Raw genomic sequence first — 18,355 nt, 5'->3', positions numbered from 1 at the left:
AAGGGAAGTTATTGGTACATAGAACAGGAAAGAGAGTTTCTCTCCATGGAAGAGAAACTCCAGGACTACTAACTTAGTAGCCCAAAGTCATTATCAACAATCCAGATCTTTCCATCTCACCTCATTGTAATTACCTCATCAGCTTGCTTCTTGGTTGTAAGATGGCTATAGCTACTGTCATCAAATATTCCTATGCCAGTGAAGGAAGAAAGAAAAAGTGACTATCTTTTCATTGTGTTTAAAACTAAGAAACATTTTCCAGACTCTCTCAGGCATCCATTGGTCATAAGTGGGTAATAACTCCAAATCAAAATCAGTCATTGACAACGTGATATGACTTGATAATTGGTTTAGACCCATAAGAATTTACATAAGCATGTGGGCAAGAGGATTGCCTTAGTCTATTTAGGCTGTTGTAACAAAATGCCATAAACTAGGTGGCTAACAAATAACAGAAATTTATTTTTTACAGTTCTGGAGTTGGAAAGTCCAATATCAATGCACCAGCAGATTTGGTGTCTGGAAAGAACCTGCTTCCTGATTCAAAAATGGCCATCTTTCCTCCGTGTCCTCATATGGCAGAAATGGAGGCAAACTCTCTGTCATCTTTTTTAGGAAGACACCAATCCCATTTATGAGTATTCCACCCTCATGACCTAAGCACCTGACAAAAGCCCCACCTCCAAATACTATCACATTGTCCGTTAGGATTTAACATCTGCATAATATTTAACAAACATTCAGTCGATAATAGGTGAACATAAAACCAGAATAAAATTTCAGCTCTGCATGGAGGAAAAAGGATGGGAAAAAGTTTTGGGTGAGCAAATATCAGTTTTACCTACATCTGCTCTAAATATTAATGTCCTAGACCTCATATCTTTGTAAGAATGTGATTGATTATAGGAATTTTTCAACCCATTTTCTTTCTCCCTTTTTTTTTTTTTTTTTTTTTTTTTTGAGATGGAGGCTCACTCTGTCACCCAGGCTAGAGTGCAGAGCAGCATGATCTTAGCTCACTACAACCTCTGCCTCCTGGGTTCAAGTGATTCTCCTGCCTCAGCCTCCTGAGTAACTAGGAATATAGGCATGTGCCACTATGCCCGGCTAATTTTTGTCTTTTTAGTAGAGAGGAGGTTTTACCATGTTGGCCAAGCTGGTCTCGAACTCCTGACCTCAAGTGATCCTCCCATCTAAGCCTCCCAAAGTGCTGAAATTACAGGCATGAGTCATCGTGTCTGGTTTCAGCCCACTTTCTAATCTACTTTTGGAAGACACAAAAATTCGCAAAGGAATCCAATGTCTTCCCAGATGGATCCAACATTTATCTATCAACCAGGCAGAGAAATGTACATTGTACTATAAAGTTGAAGAAATGGAACATCAAAAAAATACCATTCATCCTGGTTTTTACATACATCTGTCAAATTGTATTAGGTGCACTAGGTTTAATGCCCAGTAGCGAAGACAGAAAATCTAGCAGAGTTTTAGATGTGCAAACACTAGAGTCACAGTTTTATTGGCAATAGTGTAATTGGGGCTGGGTTATCCAGACTTGTGAGAACTGATGGTCATAGTGAAAATGCTAGTAATGGTGTGCTACTACTGTGCATCTATTCCCAACTCTGCCTTTAGTGATATCACACTGAAATCAACCAAATCAATCATGATGAGCATATTAACCCCACAGAAATATTCATATGCTACAGACCAGAAAATAAATCATTTAAAAATGAAGTGATTTGCTGTTAAATTTTTAACGACCAACTCTCTGAAGGCAGAAAGAAACCCTGATGCTAGAGGCGGAACAGTATTAGACTGTTCAGGGTGCTGTAGCAAACTACCATAGACTGCATAGCTTACAAACAATATAATTTTATTTGTTAGAGTTTGGAGGCTGAGAAGTCCAAAATCAAGTGGCCAGAAGATTTGGTGTCTGGTGATAGCCTGATTCCTTATTCTTGGACATCTTGTCTTTGTGCCCTCACATGGCAAAATGCACAAGGGGCTCTCTCTCTCTTTCATAAGGGCATGAATCCCACTTATGACAGCTCTGCCCTCATGACTTAATAACCTCCCAAAGGCCCCACCTCCTAATATCATCACATGAAGAATTAGGATTTCAACATATAAATTGTGAAGGGATGCAAACTTTCAGTCTACAGATTCAGAACAGTCCTCTGCCTCCAGAAAGCTGGTTGTTAAACACTTATCAACAAACTACTTCATTTTTAGCTTTCATATTTTCTTAGCTAGGTAGCCTTGGAGATTATATATATCTATCTATCTATCTATCTATCTATATATATATATATCCTATAGATATAGATATATATCTTATTTTATTTATTGGTAATAAAAGTACTTACCTCATAGATGAAGTGTTTTATAAAATGTGGGCTACCTGTTAGACATATTATAAATATTGAATAAATTTACATTACTTATCATTACTACAATTACAAAAGTCAGGATTTTTTTGGGAGGTTATAGTACAAGGTAGATAAAATAAATGATATATGTAACAGACTCATAAACCTGCAGTCCCAGAACCTTCAAACAGGGCTTGGTAAATACTGCTAAGACTATAGAGGCAAATACATTCAAGATAATTTGTAGCTAATTCTTTTAGTTTGCAGTTTCTGTTTCCTTAGAATTATTCCAACCCCATGTAGATCATTTTTCTATTAATTCAGGTTTGGTGCCATAGCTCAATTATAAGGCATCAATTTGAGACAGGGAATTTGGTTTAGTTTAATGGGCTTGCTTAAGGCACTTGTAAAGGATATAAGAGACTTAGGTTCATAAGCATGTCTGACATTAGCTAGTGTGTTGTTTTTGTTTTAATCCCTGTTATCATATCTAGTGTTTCTGAGTTTTGGATTTGACATCTGTACTACGCGAAGGTTGAATTTACTCAGTGGTTACAATGTGGAACATTGGCCTCTTCTCTCTGTCTCCATTACACTGTACCCCTTTGAACTGAAACTCAGGTCTTCAGAACCAAAATCTATTTATTGCTGTAGCTAGTGATGACAACGTGGCGTCATTTCCCAAAGATGATTCAGAAATATGCATAATGTATACATAAGATTCCAGGCATACTGCTCTTCTTTCAGTTGTCCAAACACCAAGATCCTTTCAGCATCCACGGCTTGTGTCTGTTCTCTCTCCCTGGAAATGCCCTTCTGCATGCAGCCATCTCCTCCCATCCTTCGGGTCTGTGTTAGTTTTCTGGGGCTTCCATAATTAAATACCACAAACTGGGTGGCTTCCACAACATAAGCTTATTTTCTCACAGTTCTGGAGGCTAAAAGTCAAAGATCAAGGTGCCAGTCGGTCTGGTTTCTGGTGAGGCCTCTTTGTTCAGTTTCTAGACCACTCCTTCTTGCTGTGACCTCAGCTGGCCTTTTCACCGTGTCATCCTTAGGGAGACAGAGGGTTCTGATGTCTCTTCCTCTTTGTATAAAGAGAATAGTCTGATTAGATTAGGGTATCCCCCACCTTCCTGCCTTCATTTAACCTTAATTATCTCTTTATCTCAAAATACAGTGACACTAGGGCTTAAGGCTTCAACATATGAATTTGGGAGAACACAGTCTGTAACAAGTTCCCTATTTTCACAAGTGCTGCTCTGCACCTTCTTCTCTAAATTTAATCTTTCCTGTTTTTCTCTCATAACACCATGTTCATTTCCTTAATCATCTGTGTGTGTATACATACACACATATGTAATATTGTGTACAATTTATCTATTTACTTGGAGCATGTTTTTGCCATAGACTATAAATATTATAAGGGTAAGAACAAAGCCTATTATATTTACTATTATATGGTCAGCAATTGGCATGGAGACTGGCACACAGTGGGCAGTCAATACATACTGTGGTTTGCTCACTATTTATTTAATGCATAAGCACTTTAAAAATCAAGATACAAAGGAAGAGTGATTCCTTGCACTCCCTGAACTCATCTGTGAGTTCAGGCACTTTTCAAACATTATCTCATTTATTCTTTACAGCAATGTAAGTTATTGCTGTTTTATTTTCCACTTCGTAGTGGTAATCGTTGTCTGCATTCATAATCCACAGGAGTGGAATTACAGGGTCAAAGATATGAGCACTTTGAAGCTCTTGGAGCATATTATTAAACTGATTTCCAAATAAGCTTGCAATAATTACTGCATGCCTACTTCTTCATACCCTCATAAGGATTAACATTTTTATCTATGCTAGTTTTAGAGGTGAAAATAGTAGAACAGTACTATTTTAATTAAATTATTTGATTATCAAAGAGTCTGAAGCCACAGCCCTTTCCTGCTAGTCCTATTTTCCTCTTGTCTCCCATGCTTCTTCATGAGAAGTTGTCAGGATGCCTGTAAGAATTCTTATTTTTTCAGCACTGTGTTACAGATGATCTTAATAATGATGAAGATCTTAATTAAAATTGCTCAAGAAATTCATTTTTTTTTTTTTTAGTCTATAACTTCTCTGATGAAATCCTTTAATTTCTGATTACCTTCATGGTTAAGCCCAAGCTCTTCTTTACAGCAGCTAAGTCAACACATTTTCTGGCCATCACCTCATTCCTGTGATCACCTGTCCCTCTTCTGTTTTCTATTTCATAGTCAAACAACACAGAACTGCCCACAGTTCTTCGCACACATAGTGCTCCTTATTTCTTTTTCCTGGATAAAGATCTCCCCTCTCTTCTGGCTGTATTATCTCTCCCCTCTTTTCTCTTTCTTTTTCTCCTCTGCTTCACGTCCTCTGGCAAGCTTCCGTCTCTATTCGGCATTATTCAACACATTTTCATGGTATGACTTTTCTCTGTTTCACGATATCAAGTCCTCTGTGAATACTTAACCATTGACTAGATTTGGTAACCTTCCGCTTCTTCCCAACAGCTCCCTGTGTTAGCATGTGAATTGTAATTATGTGTCCATTTATCTCTCCTGAATAAGATAATAACTCCTTGAAGGCATGGATCAGGTCTTCTTCATCTTCTATTCTTAGGGACTAACACAGTGCCCGTGATTATACATAGTACCAGATAGGCAGGAAACATGTTTAAATGAATACATAACTGAGAGAATGAATTATTAACCTTGAGGAAGAAATGCAGCATTTCTCCCTGTGAAGTGGATGAAAAAGAAATACTGTTAGCTTGGTGTAAAAGTAATTGCTGGTTTTGCTATTAAAAGTAATAGATTCAGTAAACTTTCTATCAGAGCAAAAGAAACATCTCTAGATATTTAATATGGAAAGAGATTTAACGCAGCATAACATAGCCCAGGGAAACCAAGATCACAGCTGAGCATAAGCAGACACTGGCTCCTCGGTGCTTCACTTTTCCTCTACAAATGCAACTGGGAAAGAATCAGGTGGATGCAGCCCAGATTGTGAGCATGCTATCAGGAGTCCCAAACAAAAGGCTTCTGCCTCTTCACAGATTTGTGATCCAAATGGAAGGACTCCACAAATTATGACAGTGAAAGAAATCTGATCTAACTGACCCCACCTTGTTTCTAACCTCCCAAGCTGCCCTTGTTTATTACTGGGCATAGGCCAACTAACTTTTGGAAGAATTTAGTTTACAGTTGAACTTTGAAACAAAGATGGTAACAGCTCTTTTCTGAAACAAACCCCTTTCTTGCCTTGGAACCAGACTGTCTTTGTAAGACTGACAAATTAGCTATAAGATTAAAAATTTTGGCTTAGGAGTCATAAAGCCAGAAACCACAAGGTTCTGAACCTCCCCAGTTGTTCCTAGGAATAACATCACTATTGTGAAACCTAAGATTGATGCCTGAAATATTTTTCAGATCCTGCATTCTGATACACCAGCTGGTGCCACCCAGGTAGGCAATCTGGTTCAACCAGTTTTTTGACCAACCCAGGAACAGAAGACAGCAAGACGAACACACTTTGACCTCCTCTGATTTCATCTCTGACTCAACCAGTGAGCACTCTCTACTCCCTGTCCCCTACCCCAAATAGGATGACTTGGTGGGAGTGTGCCTGCTGCATCTGTATGAAGCACTGCTTTCTAGGCCTTACTCCCATCGGAACCCTGCCTGCCCACCTGCAACTTCTCCACAGCAATGCCACTCCCACTTTCCCCAGAGAAGCAACTCAGCCAAACCTAAGCAGGGTCCATTCATGTGGGCTAGAGCCAGCCTAGTCGTTATTTGCTGTCAGGTTTCCAGTTTCACCATGTGTCAGGGCAAGGCATGATTGTAAAATTTGCTCCTCAGAGGAAATCAGGCCAGACTCAATTTTGGAAGGCAAGACAGGGAGGAAGCCACTTCATCCCAGACTCTGTTCTAGGGCTTTCCACCATCAGCTCCTCCCACTTGAGACTGGTCTTTGGGGGGCAATGGTCACCATGCCTGGTCAGCACCAATTCAAACCATGCCAGGAATCTGCCTACCTGCCAGGTTCAGGTTTTTATAGGTGCCTCTTCAGGGACACAGTGTGTCTCTCTGATTGGGCTTCTAAATCAAAAGCCTGATGTTCATGTCCCTCTCATGGGGGAGCTTTGGACACATGAGCAGTTTGGAAAAGGATCACATAAGGGTTTCCATTCTGCACATTGTAGAGGGGACACTCTGTAGGCCCATGGGTCCCTTACTAGAGACGTTGAGTGAATTTGCCTTCTGTTAACCTGGGATCTTCTATTTATCTCCCTCCTGCTTCCCAAAGATTTTAAGCATTTTGTAAATGTATAAACTCACCTCTAGTAACAGTGGCCCAGACGCTGCTTTGTGCTAAAAGCATGGGAAGTCTAAAGACAGTCTTTCCCTGGGAAATGGATGCTAATTCTATTCTGCTGCCCCTACCTGTTCCTGAGGCTTCATTTAGAAAGGAAGTTCTCTCAGAAGGCTGTCCAGCACCCTGTGTCCTAGCCAAACCAAGCACATGAGAAAGTAAGTGCATTTTCCCCTTCAGGTCCTCACTGGGTTCCATAACCACTGTTCTCTCTTGGTCCCTTTTTTCTAAATGGGTTACTTCTTTTTCCCTTTTTTTCTAAATGCTGGTAAATATCTACATTCAGCCATGGAAGAGGAGGCCAGAGATCTGGCAGCTGCTCCATTCTTTTAATGTTGTAGGACCTCACCCTGGAGAAGACCCTCCTCTTTGAGCCTTATGAGCTTCTTTGCTTATCATGTTCCATCTCACTCCACTTTCCCCCTTCAAGATCCCATTTGGAGGTAGGGGATCTGCTTTCCACTGTGACTGGGCTATGGGATTCTGACTATCTTGCTTACAGATTCACGGTTTGATAAATTTGTTGTATTCAAAAACTTGAAATGTAGGATGCCATTAAGTGTCTGTTTATATTTTTGGAATATTTGTATTACTTACAATTAATCAATAAAAGCAGGTTTAAAAAACCTAAAAAAAAAAAAAAAACAGTCTCCAAATTTTCAGGGAGACTTATTTGAGTAATAAAACTATGGTCTCTCTTTCAGTGGGCTCTGTGTAAATCAAACTTTCTCTGTTGCAATTCCCCTTTCTTGATAAATTGGCTGTATCTGTGTAGCAGGCAAGAAGCTATTGGGTAGTCACAGGGGAAAAATAGGAGTTGGAAGGTATGGAGTCAAAACGGAGAGAAGTGCCTTGGGCAAGTCCTCTACTAAGGTCTGGGAGAAGGTGCCTTGGAAGTGCTGAAGACTTCTTCGGCCTAATAAAATTCCCTCCATGAAAGAGCATAGCTAGTCCTGGAGAGCCGGATTCCTTGAATAGAGTTCCCTCCAGAAAACTACAATGGACTGGTAGTGCAACAAGTCTGGCGTGGGGAAAGCAACCTCCCCCTAGGACGCCTCTCCATACTTGTACTTGACTGGGGTTTAGCCTGAAAGATTACACATAGAATTTGAAAGTGGAGCTGGACTCCTTACAGGGAAACTGCTAGCATTCAAGAGTTTAATTTATATGCATCTTGTAGAAAAATGCAAGTGATAATTTCAGCTGCCTTGGAAGGCAAACAGGAAAACACCCAGGTAGAAAAGCCTCACATTTGCCTTCTGCCAAAACCCGTATGTGTGGCCACTGCTGCTTGTAAGGAATGATGGTTCCTGCTTCTTCCTGGTCCATCACATATTGCATAAAAGATTATTGAAATCTTACCTGAAATCCACCTAGTGTAATTTAGGTAAATATAATTCCCAGGGTTCTAGCTCATGTGATACAAAGTAACAAGCAAAATATGAGGAAAAGATTCCAAGTTGTCCATAAATAAAGCAGCACAGTACAGAAGATGATGTGCCAGGATAAACAAGAGGGAATATTTTTGCCAGACAGACTAAATACCATCTAAAATGTAGGAAGCAAACTTGGAAGTTGTGGAATTGGAAATGAGATGGCCAGGAATAGCTCAAATGATTACTTTAAAACTGTGAACAGGTAATTCAAAAAAATAATTAATGCTATGAAACTTATAAAGTGAGAAGTTTAATCTTGCTAGTAAGCAAAGAGATAAAACACAAATGTATCTGATTTTTACTCAGAGAATTTTAAGTGCTATCAGTGCTACTTTGGTCACTGATCATGTATGATCACATTGGTTATATAAGCTACTCAGTGTGCTAAGTACAGGACAAAACAGTTGTTCTTACTTCCACTGTCATTGGAATCTATTGTTCTCACTTTTTTCAAAGTTGATTTGTCAAAGTGCATCAAAAACCTTAAACTATTATTTTCTTTAGATCCTTAATTCTATCTTTAGAAACTCATTCTAAATAAAAAGCTAGAGTTTCTGGTTAGGAATAATCTAAATAGCCACCAGTAAGGGAAAGTTAAAGATAAATAATAGAATGCCTAAAAAGAGGAATGATATGGAGTCATGAAAAATTAGACATTGGAAATCAATTCTTTGACATTAGCTAAGTGCATTTTATAATATTAAGGGGAATTTTGTAAGATAACATGCACATTATTCCTGTTGCATGCATAAAAATAAGGCTGGAAGGAAAAGCACCAAAAGTTGATAGCCATTTTTCTGTGTGATGGCATTATGGATGCTTTTTTTCTCCACACTTTTTTTGTTTGTTTGTCTGCTTTTATGAGTTCTATAATAAATATGTTTTACTTATTGAATTGCTTTGAAAATTTATTTGACATTTTGGCTTATAAATTTAAAATCAAACTATCTATATGGTTGTGTGATTCAACAGTTTTCCAGCAGCTCCCATCAGACCAAGTAGGGAATTAGGAAACCAAGAGTTTGTTGCTGTTTAAGCTGTGTAAGGTTTAGCAAAACAGGTTGGCAGAAGGGCAAAAGACTTAGGGAGTTGACAGTGTCACACCATAATATCTGCCCTGGATAGAAACAAAAATTATATGGGAGAGGAACACTGAAGTAAAATGAAGGAATCGAGGGACTGAGAATCCGAAAGTGATTTTTCTTTCGGGATGAAACAATTCTAGGAAACAGAAAAGTCCAGAGTGTAGTTGGGGTATTGGGTGCTGCAGTCATGGAGATGCTTGGAAGACTGGGTGTGGGACATTTAGTCTACACAGATCTGCAGGTCTTTTGGGATTACTCCAACATTTGCGCAAAGAGCAGGACAAGATAAGAATCCGAAGCTTTCAGTGGATGCAGAGGGGTGTCCTGTAGCTGGAAATGGCATGGCCTGAGCAGCACACAGGAAGTGACACGAAAAGATGAGAATTGTAGCACTGTCTCTATGCTTGAAGTTCTCAGCTTGTCTTATATTTAAAATAAATGTTTAAAACTTTGATTTTTTAACATTTTTAATTATCATCCCTTCCTTAGAAATGTGTTCAGATGTAACCAATTTTCCTGTGGTACCTTTATGATTACTTAGCTTCTGAAGGGGAAGAGGTTATAGTATCAGTTAATTTACTTCCCAGCTATCGTTGCAATGATTAATGACCAGCCGTATGGAGAATCTGCTTTTAATTTTTTTTCTCATTAAAATCGTACAAGAAATGTTGACAGTACCAATTGCTTCTGAACAGGCATTTCAGGTTCAAGAATAGTTGAGAACTACTCTGTGGTTGGTTGCTCCAGTGAATAGATTTCAAATTACATGAAATCGGTTTTTTGTTAAAAGTGCAAAAGTTGCCCTAAAAATGCATTAATTTTATTAAATTGTTTAGAGGCTTGGAGTTTCCTTAGGACAGAGCCAGTTTACATCTTGGGAAAGGACAGAATAGAAGACTGCCCTCGCTGCCTACTGTATATACTGGGCTAGTGCAAAATAATTCCCTATTGTTATGATAACCTTTCCATCTTCAACATGGTAAATTGGAAGCAGGGGCTTCAGTGAAGTCAAATGGGCCTAGAAGTAGTTGTGTTGTCAAGGGAGAGGGTTCAAGGGAGAGGGTAATTCTGGTCAGAGTTTCTATCAGTATATTTACTCAAGGTAGGCATTATCTGTCGAGGGTGTTGCCTTCACTGATGTTTCCAGCACCTCAGTTTCCAGCTCCTCTATGTGGAGTCTCATTTCAGCAGAGGAGCCTGAACTTCCTAAAAAGTAGTTCAAGACTTCAAGAGCCAAGAAGGAGAAGCAGCCAGACTTCCTAAAGGCTGGGCTCAGAAGTTTCACAACGTTATTTTCAACTATGCTATTAGTCAAATTAGGTACAAGCAGGCCAGATTCAAGAAGGGGAGTGGGCCATGTGTCAGAGAGGAAAGGAATTGACAACAGTGGCCAAGTTTCCTGAGAGATCCTATGATAAGAAGTGCAGAGAGTTATAAAAAGTATGGGAAAAAAAAAAAAATAAAACAAAACTGTAGCAGGTTGCTCAAGAGGTTAGAAAATGACTTGAATAAAAAGATTGTATGATAGAAATAAGCATTAATTTTGGCATTGGCCTTCTTTCACTGAGTGTCCAATATGCATCCTTTCCGATGCTTGATGGTGAAGTTATAAAAATGATCCGATATGGACAATGCTATAGGCTTGCCTGTGTTTCCTGCACCCCGAAATTTATATGTTGAAATTTTAATCCTCAGTAACTCAGAATGTTACTTCATTTGGATCTAGGGCCTTTAAAGAGGTAAATTGTCTACAAGGAGAATAAAATACCTAGGAATACAACTAACAGAGGAGGTAAAGGACATCTTCAAGGAGAACTACAAATCACTGCTCAAGGAAATAAGAGAAGACACAAACAGATGCAAAAATATTCTATGCTCATGGTTAGGAAGAATCAATATGATGAAAATGGCCATACTGCCCAAACTAATTTATAGATTCAATGCTATCCCCATCAAGCTACCAATGACCTACTTTACAGAATTGGAAAAAAACACTTTAAACTTCATATGAAACCAAAAAATAGCCTGAATAGACAATCCTAAGAAAAAAGAACAAAGACAATCCTAAGCAAAAAGGACAAAGCTGGAGGCATCATGCTGCCGGACTTCAAACTATACTACAAGGCAACAGTAATCAACACAGCATGGCACTGGTAACAAAACAGAGACATAGACCAATGGAACAGAACAGAGGCCTTGGGAGCAACACCACACATCTACAACTATCTGATCTTTGACAAACCTGACAAAAACAAGCAATGGGGAAAGGATCCCTTGTTTAATAAATGGTGTTGGGATAACTGGCTAGCAATGTGCAGAAAGCAGAAACTGGACCCCTTCCTGACACCTTACACTAAAATTAACTCCAGATGGATTAGGGACTTAAACATAAGACCTAACACCATAAAAACCTTAGAAGAAAACCTAGGCAAAACCATTCAGGACATAGGCATAGACAGGGACTTCATGACTAAAACACCAAAAGTATTGGCAACAAAAGCCAAAATAGGCAAATGGGATCTAATGAAACTTCAGAGCTTCTGTACAGCAAAAGAAACAATCATTAGCGTGAACTGGCAACCAACAGAATGGGAAAAAATTTTTGCAATCTACCCATCTGAAAAAGGGCTAATATAGAATCTACAAAGAGTTAAAACAGATTTACAAGAAAGAAAACCAAACAAACCCATCCAAAAGTGGGCAAAGGATATGAACAGACACTTTTCCTAAGAAGACATATATGAAGTCAACAAACATGAAAAAATGCTCATCATCACTGGTCATTAGAGAAATGCAAATCAAAACCGCATTGAGGTACCATCTCACACCAGGTAGAACGGCGATCATTAAAAAATTTGGAAACAACAGATGCTGGAGAGGATGTAGAGAAATATGAACACTTTTACACTATTGGTGGGAGTGTAAATTAGCTCAACCATTGTGGAAGACAGTGTGATGATTCCTCAAGGGTCTAGAAATAGAAATATCATTTGACCCAGCAATCCCATTACTGGGTATATACCCAAAGAACTATAAATCATTCTATTATGAAACCACATGCACATGTATGCTCATTGTGGGACTGTTTATGATAGCAAAGACCTGGAACCAACCTAAATGCCCACCAACGATAGGCTGGACAAAGAACATGTGGCACATATACACCATGGAATACTAACTATGCAGCCATAAAAAATGATGAATTCGTGTCCTCTGTAGGGACATGGATGAACCTGAAAACCACAATTTTCAGCAAACTGACACAAGAACAGAAAATCAAACACAGCATGTTCTCACTCATAGGTGGGTGTTGAACAATGAGAACACATGGACACAGGGAAGGGAGCATCACACACTGGGGTCCGTTGCAGGGGAACAGAGGAGGGACAGTAAGGGAAAGGATGGGGAGGGATAACGTGGGGAGAATACCAGGTACGGGTGATGGGGTGATGTAGGCAGCAAACCACCTTGCCAGGAATGTACCTATGCAACAATCTTCCATGATCTGCACATGTATCCCAGAATCTAAAGCATAATTTTTTAAAAAAAGGTAAATTGTGGTTCATGCCTGTAATCCCAGCACTTTGGGAGGCTGAGATGGGTAGATTACTTGAGGTCGGCAGTTTGAAAGAGGCCTGACAAACATGGTGAAACCCTATCTCTCCTAAAAATACATAAATTAGCCAGTCATGATGGCTGGCGCCTGTAATCTCAGCTACTTGGGATGCTGAGGCATGAGAATTACTTGAATCTTGGAATCGGAGGTTGCAGTGAGCCGAGATCACACCACTGCGCTCCAGGCTGGGCTACAGCGAGACTCTGTCTCAAAATAATAATAAACATAATACAAAAATTAAGAGATAAATAAAGTAAAATGAGATCATATGGGCAGATATTAATGCATTGCACTAACACGTTAATTTAATCAGAGTCTGAGGAAAGAGCATGTGAGGATAAAGCAAGAAGGTGGCCATCCGCAAGCCAAAGAGAGAGGCCACAGAAGAAAGCAAATCTGCTAACGCCTTGATTTTAGACTTTTATCTTCTAGACTTGTGAGACTGTAAATGTCCATTGTCCAAGTCACCTAGTCTGTGGTACTTGTGATGGAAGTCCCAGCAAGCTGATAGAATATGGTATACTCAAGACACTTAAACTTCATGGATGTTGCAGACAAACAAGTAGATTTTTCAACACAGTGTGATAATATCTGCAATAGGAGTAGACACAGGATGCCATGGGCAAAGGGCATCATATTCTCTTAGTTTAGATTCTTCTTTAATATAATGTCTCATTGCTTTTTCTGATGGTAAAATGAGACACTTTATATAAAGCACTGAAGTAATAGGTACCTATTATATATTAGTTCTCTAGCTCCTTCCTTCAAACCTATTATATACATAATAATTTTTTTCCTTCTATTCATGTAAAGAAAAAAAAGTAGAAAGTCTGAGTGGAAGAGTCTGAAAAAAAGACACCACTGACCCAGGGGATTGTATACACACCCAACAATGAGGCAGAAGCCTGGTTTTGGCAGTTCTGGGTCACTTAGGAGTTTTTCACAATCAAATGGGTACTAATTCTGAAGTGTTATGAAGCTGTGTGCTGGAACCAAGATGGTTTTAATAACATTTAAAAATATTCTGGATGAGTTCAGTCTGCTCACATTAAGATGAATTTTCTCAAGATTAGTTCAAGTCATGACTGAAAGCAAAAATTAGTAAATAAAATCTCTCATTATTTAAAAATAAAAATCCATTAAAATATAATGTTTAAGCAAATATTAATGGCTGTTTAGAGGGTCTATTTATCCAAGTTTATGAATGATGAGAGGTTAAAAAAGAGTTTTGATGAAAGGAATTTAACTTGGGAAATCTTGCTGAAAGTTGATTTCTAATAAGATTAAGTTAACATTAATGTATATGATTCATCAGGGAAGAGTTATTTACACTTCAGATTTATTGTTTTAATTAAGCAATGCTTCTTGATAGCAGGGATGATCCAGGGCAGATACATAGGGCAAAGTTTATAGGTATGCAAAGCAATAGGCCAGGCTCTATGATTTGTTGCATAGGACAAGCCCAGGGTCATATCCAAATATATATAAAGTAAATGCTTTTGTAGCCAGTGTTGACAAAAATAGTTATAGGAATAAAAATTTCCTTGCATATTCTATATGTTTTTTGGACTCCATCTAGCAAACTCCCTGGGCAAATAAAGAATATTAAACACGGGAACAAAATGGCATATTGGGGCCTCTCTAAACAACCGCATTCTAAGCAAATCCCAGAAATTCGAAAGCATTCTGTAAAAGTTCCTCTAATATGCCTTTGACATAACAACAACCTTGCTTATACTTGTTGTACTGGCTTCTCTCACCCCTGTCTGTTCAATAAATGATCCCTTTTAGGGAAGTTTAGAATGGTTGTTTATCTACAAGTCCCACACCTTTTATTAGACAGAGATGAATTCCCCAGTGTTCACATTTTAAAATGCAAGACAGATTGCAGCACCTTCAGGCGATGATTCCACTGGTGACAGGCAGCAACTGAGGGTCTGTGTGCCCTCTCACTGCGTCAGCAGGAGCCCCTTGGACTGCTCTGCTATTGGCTGGTATTCATTGACATTTCTGTTGCTCTTGCCCTGGATTCTGCCTCAGTGAAGTATTGAACATGTTCTTCCTCACATGCTGCTTTCCTTCTAGCAAGGCTCATCTCTAAACCACATTATACACCAACAAATATCATCGTCAATCTGCATCACAAGATTTGCAGCTGGAACAACTAATACACAAGTTTGTTAATTCCCAGAGTCTGGAAATTATACTCTAGTTAATAAAAATCTCTCCAGTCAAACAAACTACAGTCAGTTTCATGTACCATATTGTTCTTTGTGATGAAAATACCTCTACAGTGACAGTTTAGGTGCTAAGTGTTCTGCTTGTGCTACACACAATATAATAGTTGTGTCTTCTCAGATAATGTAAAGAATAAAATGTATTTCAACCTTCTCTGTTAGGATAACCTAATATGCCCTCAAAAGTTTTAGTGATACCAAGATAGGAAATGTTCATTAGTCTATCAATACCTTAGGAGTCTTTGCATGCAAACAACAGAAATTGGCTCTAGTTAATAAAAAAAAAAAAAGAAATAGGATTTATAAGAAGGATAAAGTCTTGTTCACAGAATCAGCCATAAGGTAAGAGAACAGAGCTTGGGAAAAGTCCATGATCCAAAAGAGACTGAGTAGAGAACACAGCCCAAGTCTTGCTCAAGATAAAGTCCTTCTACAGATATGTACCCAGCTACATATGCATAGTTACTACCACCACCAGAATCTGTCCTTCAGCTCCTGTGAATATTTCTAACTTCTCGTCTGCTCTTGTATCATTTTACCAAGATTCCAGGTGCTGCAAAATGATCAAATTGGCCAGCCCTATTTCATATGCCACTAGCTGCCAAAGATCAGAGAGAGGGTGTGGAAAATGTCTTCAATATAAAATATTCAGATGCTTGGTAGCCAAATAATAAAACTTCAACAAAGGACATTCTCTCAAATTCATAAAATTATGTTAATATTTCTAGTAATACTTAACAAAAAGTTTTGCTGACCTTGACATGATCTCCCTCACTAGTTGCACCACCATGCCAAAATAATTGTTTTCCATTAAGTCTGTATATCAATTAAGGTCATCATCTTTTACCCATAATTTTATTCATGATATGATGGAAAAGCAAATAGATTTTCCTAAAATCTTATCCCTGAGGATCTATTACAGCTGTGGCAAGTTTCCACTTACTGGGTAATTACTATATGCAGGGCACTGGGCTAGGTAATTTATATGCAGCATGTTATTTAGTCCTCACAAGACCCTTGCAAACTCTGCATTACTCACTTCATTTTCCATGTAAAGAAAATGAATTTCAAAAAGCTACGTAATGGTCTCAAATACAGCAAACTATTTACAGGCAGAGCTGGGATGAGAACCTAGGATTGATTTTCTCCTTCCTTCCTGCTTTGCTTCTTTCCTTCTTTTCTTCTATGTCAAGTTCCTTGTCCAAGATACTTTCACCAGTCTGCATGGCTAACAAGCATTGTAAAAGCCCATGAATCCTACTTTCACACACACAAAAAAAAAATCTTTTTTTTTTTTTTTTTTTCTGAAAATATGTATTTGGTCACTATCATCAACGATTCTCTGCGACACAATTTTGTTGGTTTTTTAAACTTAAAAAATTATTCCATACTTTTACTCAAATATGAAAAGCTATTTGTAAAGCTATAGACTCTTGACTGTTTCAGAGAAACAGAATAGAATCTACAATGCCCTGAGAACAAGAGGAGCAGGAGCTTGTCAATGTGGGTTTACAGTTGGCATCCTTCACTTGGAGTGAGAGCAGAGTAGAAAAGCATCTGTCATCAAATGTGACAAAGGCCACTGCCCTAGTTAAACTGTTGTGAACTGGGGCACTTGAGTCTGAGTAATTCAGGACTTTTATTTTCAGCCCATGTCCCCAATCATTCCTGTTGAAATGAAGGCCATCTCTTGACACTAAATGTGCCATTTACTCTTAGCAATAATCTGTAACTTTCATCTAACCAGTAAAGACAGAAAAATGAAAATGTTACATTCTCAGATAAAGGAAAAAGATACATTTCTCATTGTGTATCCCAAATGTGTTTTCCTTCACTTTCTCATTTGTTCTGTAACACATTCTACTGACTGCAGATACATTTTACAAAGTATATAATAAATTTAAAAGGAAATATCTTCATTCCACACAAATCCATACAATGTATGCACCTCTTGGAATTGGGGGAGATAATGATATTTTGCAAAATGTTTATATGCAAATGCTAACTAGATCTAAATATGCATCACTCATTTCAATTAGAGTTCAGAAACGGACCCAGGAGTCATACAGGTACCACTTTAATCCACTTAGACATTATGGATTCTTCTGTCTTATTACAATATTATTTTTCCCTTGTAGGTAAAGCCCATTGGCTGTCTAGTATTGCCCAAGATCAAAAAGAAAGAATAAAACTTCGTAGAATGAACAATAGATGAATTGCTGCTTAGTTACAGGCAGTGTTATATAGTGATTATGGGTTCTGGAATCAAACTTCCTTGATTCAAATCCTAGCCATTGGCTGTGTAACCTTCAGCAAGTGATTTAGCCTTTCTGTAACTCAGTAGCCTCACTTATTAAATGGAGGTGATGATAAGTGCACTTTATAAAATTATAGTGAAGATTAAACATGAGTTAATAAACTTAAAGCATCTAGGCCAGCCCATGGTAAATCCTTAGTAAATATCAAAATTGTGAAAACTTGCTGCATGTATTTTCTCCTGCCATGATTCTTCCAAAATATTTCTTATTTACCAAGCATTCAATTACAGAGATGAACAATAACCTACTTAATTCACAATTGTAATAAATTTTTATTTTTTTTCCAATTCTTCACAATTTTATATTTGCCCAATTTTTCATATTAACCTCAGAATCAATTTGTCAACCTCCTAGAAAAATGCCTCTTGGATTTTAATTGAGATTATATTAAACATACACATTTGTTTGGTGGAGATTCTCTTATGAAGTCCAATTTTCTCATCCAGGGACATAGTTTATCTTTTTGTAAATTTAAGCTTCCTAAAATAAGCCTCTAATATTTTGCAATTATTTTCATATAAATCATCTGTATTTCTTTTTACATTAATTCTTTGGTATTTCAAAATTCTGTCATTAGGAACTATTAAATAGAATTTATTCTTATTTCTTACTGTTACAGAAAATATTTAATAGTTTATGTAGTTTTTTAATATAGAAACTTTAATTTTTCATAGTAAAAAATATCAAACCTTTTCTGTGTATGACTCTGATTTTACACACAGAAAAACATCAACTTACCTCCTGAATTTAGATCAATTTTTAATTTTATCTTTTTAAAAGTAAAAGCACTTTCCAAAAAGAAAAAAAAAATTGATCCATAAGTATACTTCTTAACAAAGGGGTGATTTTTATAGAGAAAGCATTACAGTAAATGGCATTTTGCTTTACCATGA

Source organism: Cebus imitator, unplaced genomic scaffold (genome assembly GCF_001604975.1).
Source record: "Cebus imitator isolate Cc_AM_T3 unplaced genomic scaffold, Cebus_imitator-1.0 Scaffold173, whole genome shotgun sequence".
NCBI lineage: Eukaryota > Metazoa > Chordata > Mammalia > Primates > Cebidae > Cebus > Cebus imitator.
This window is presented reverse-complemented; position numbering follows the sequence as displayed.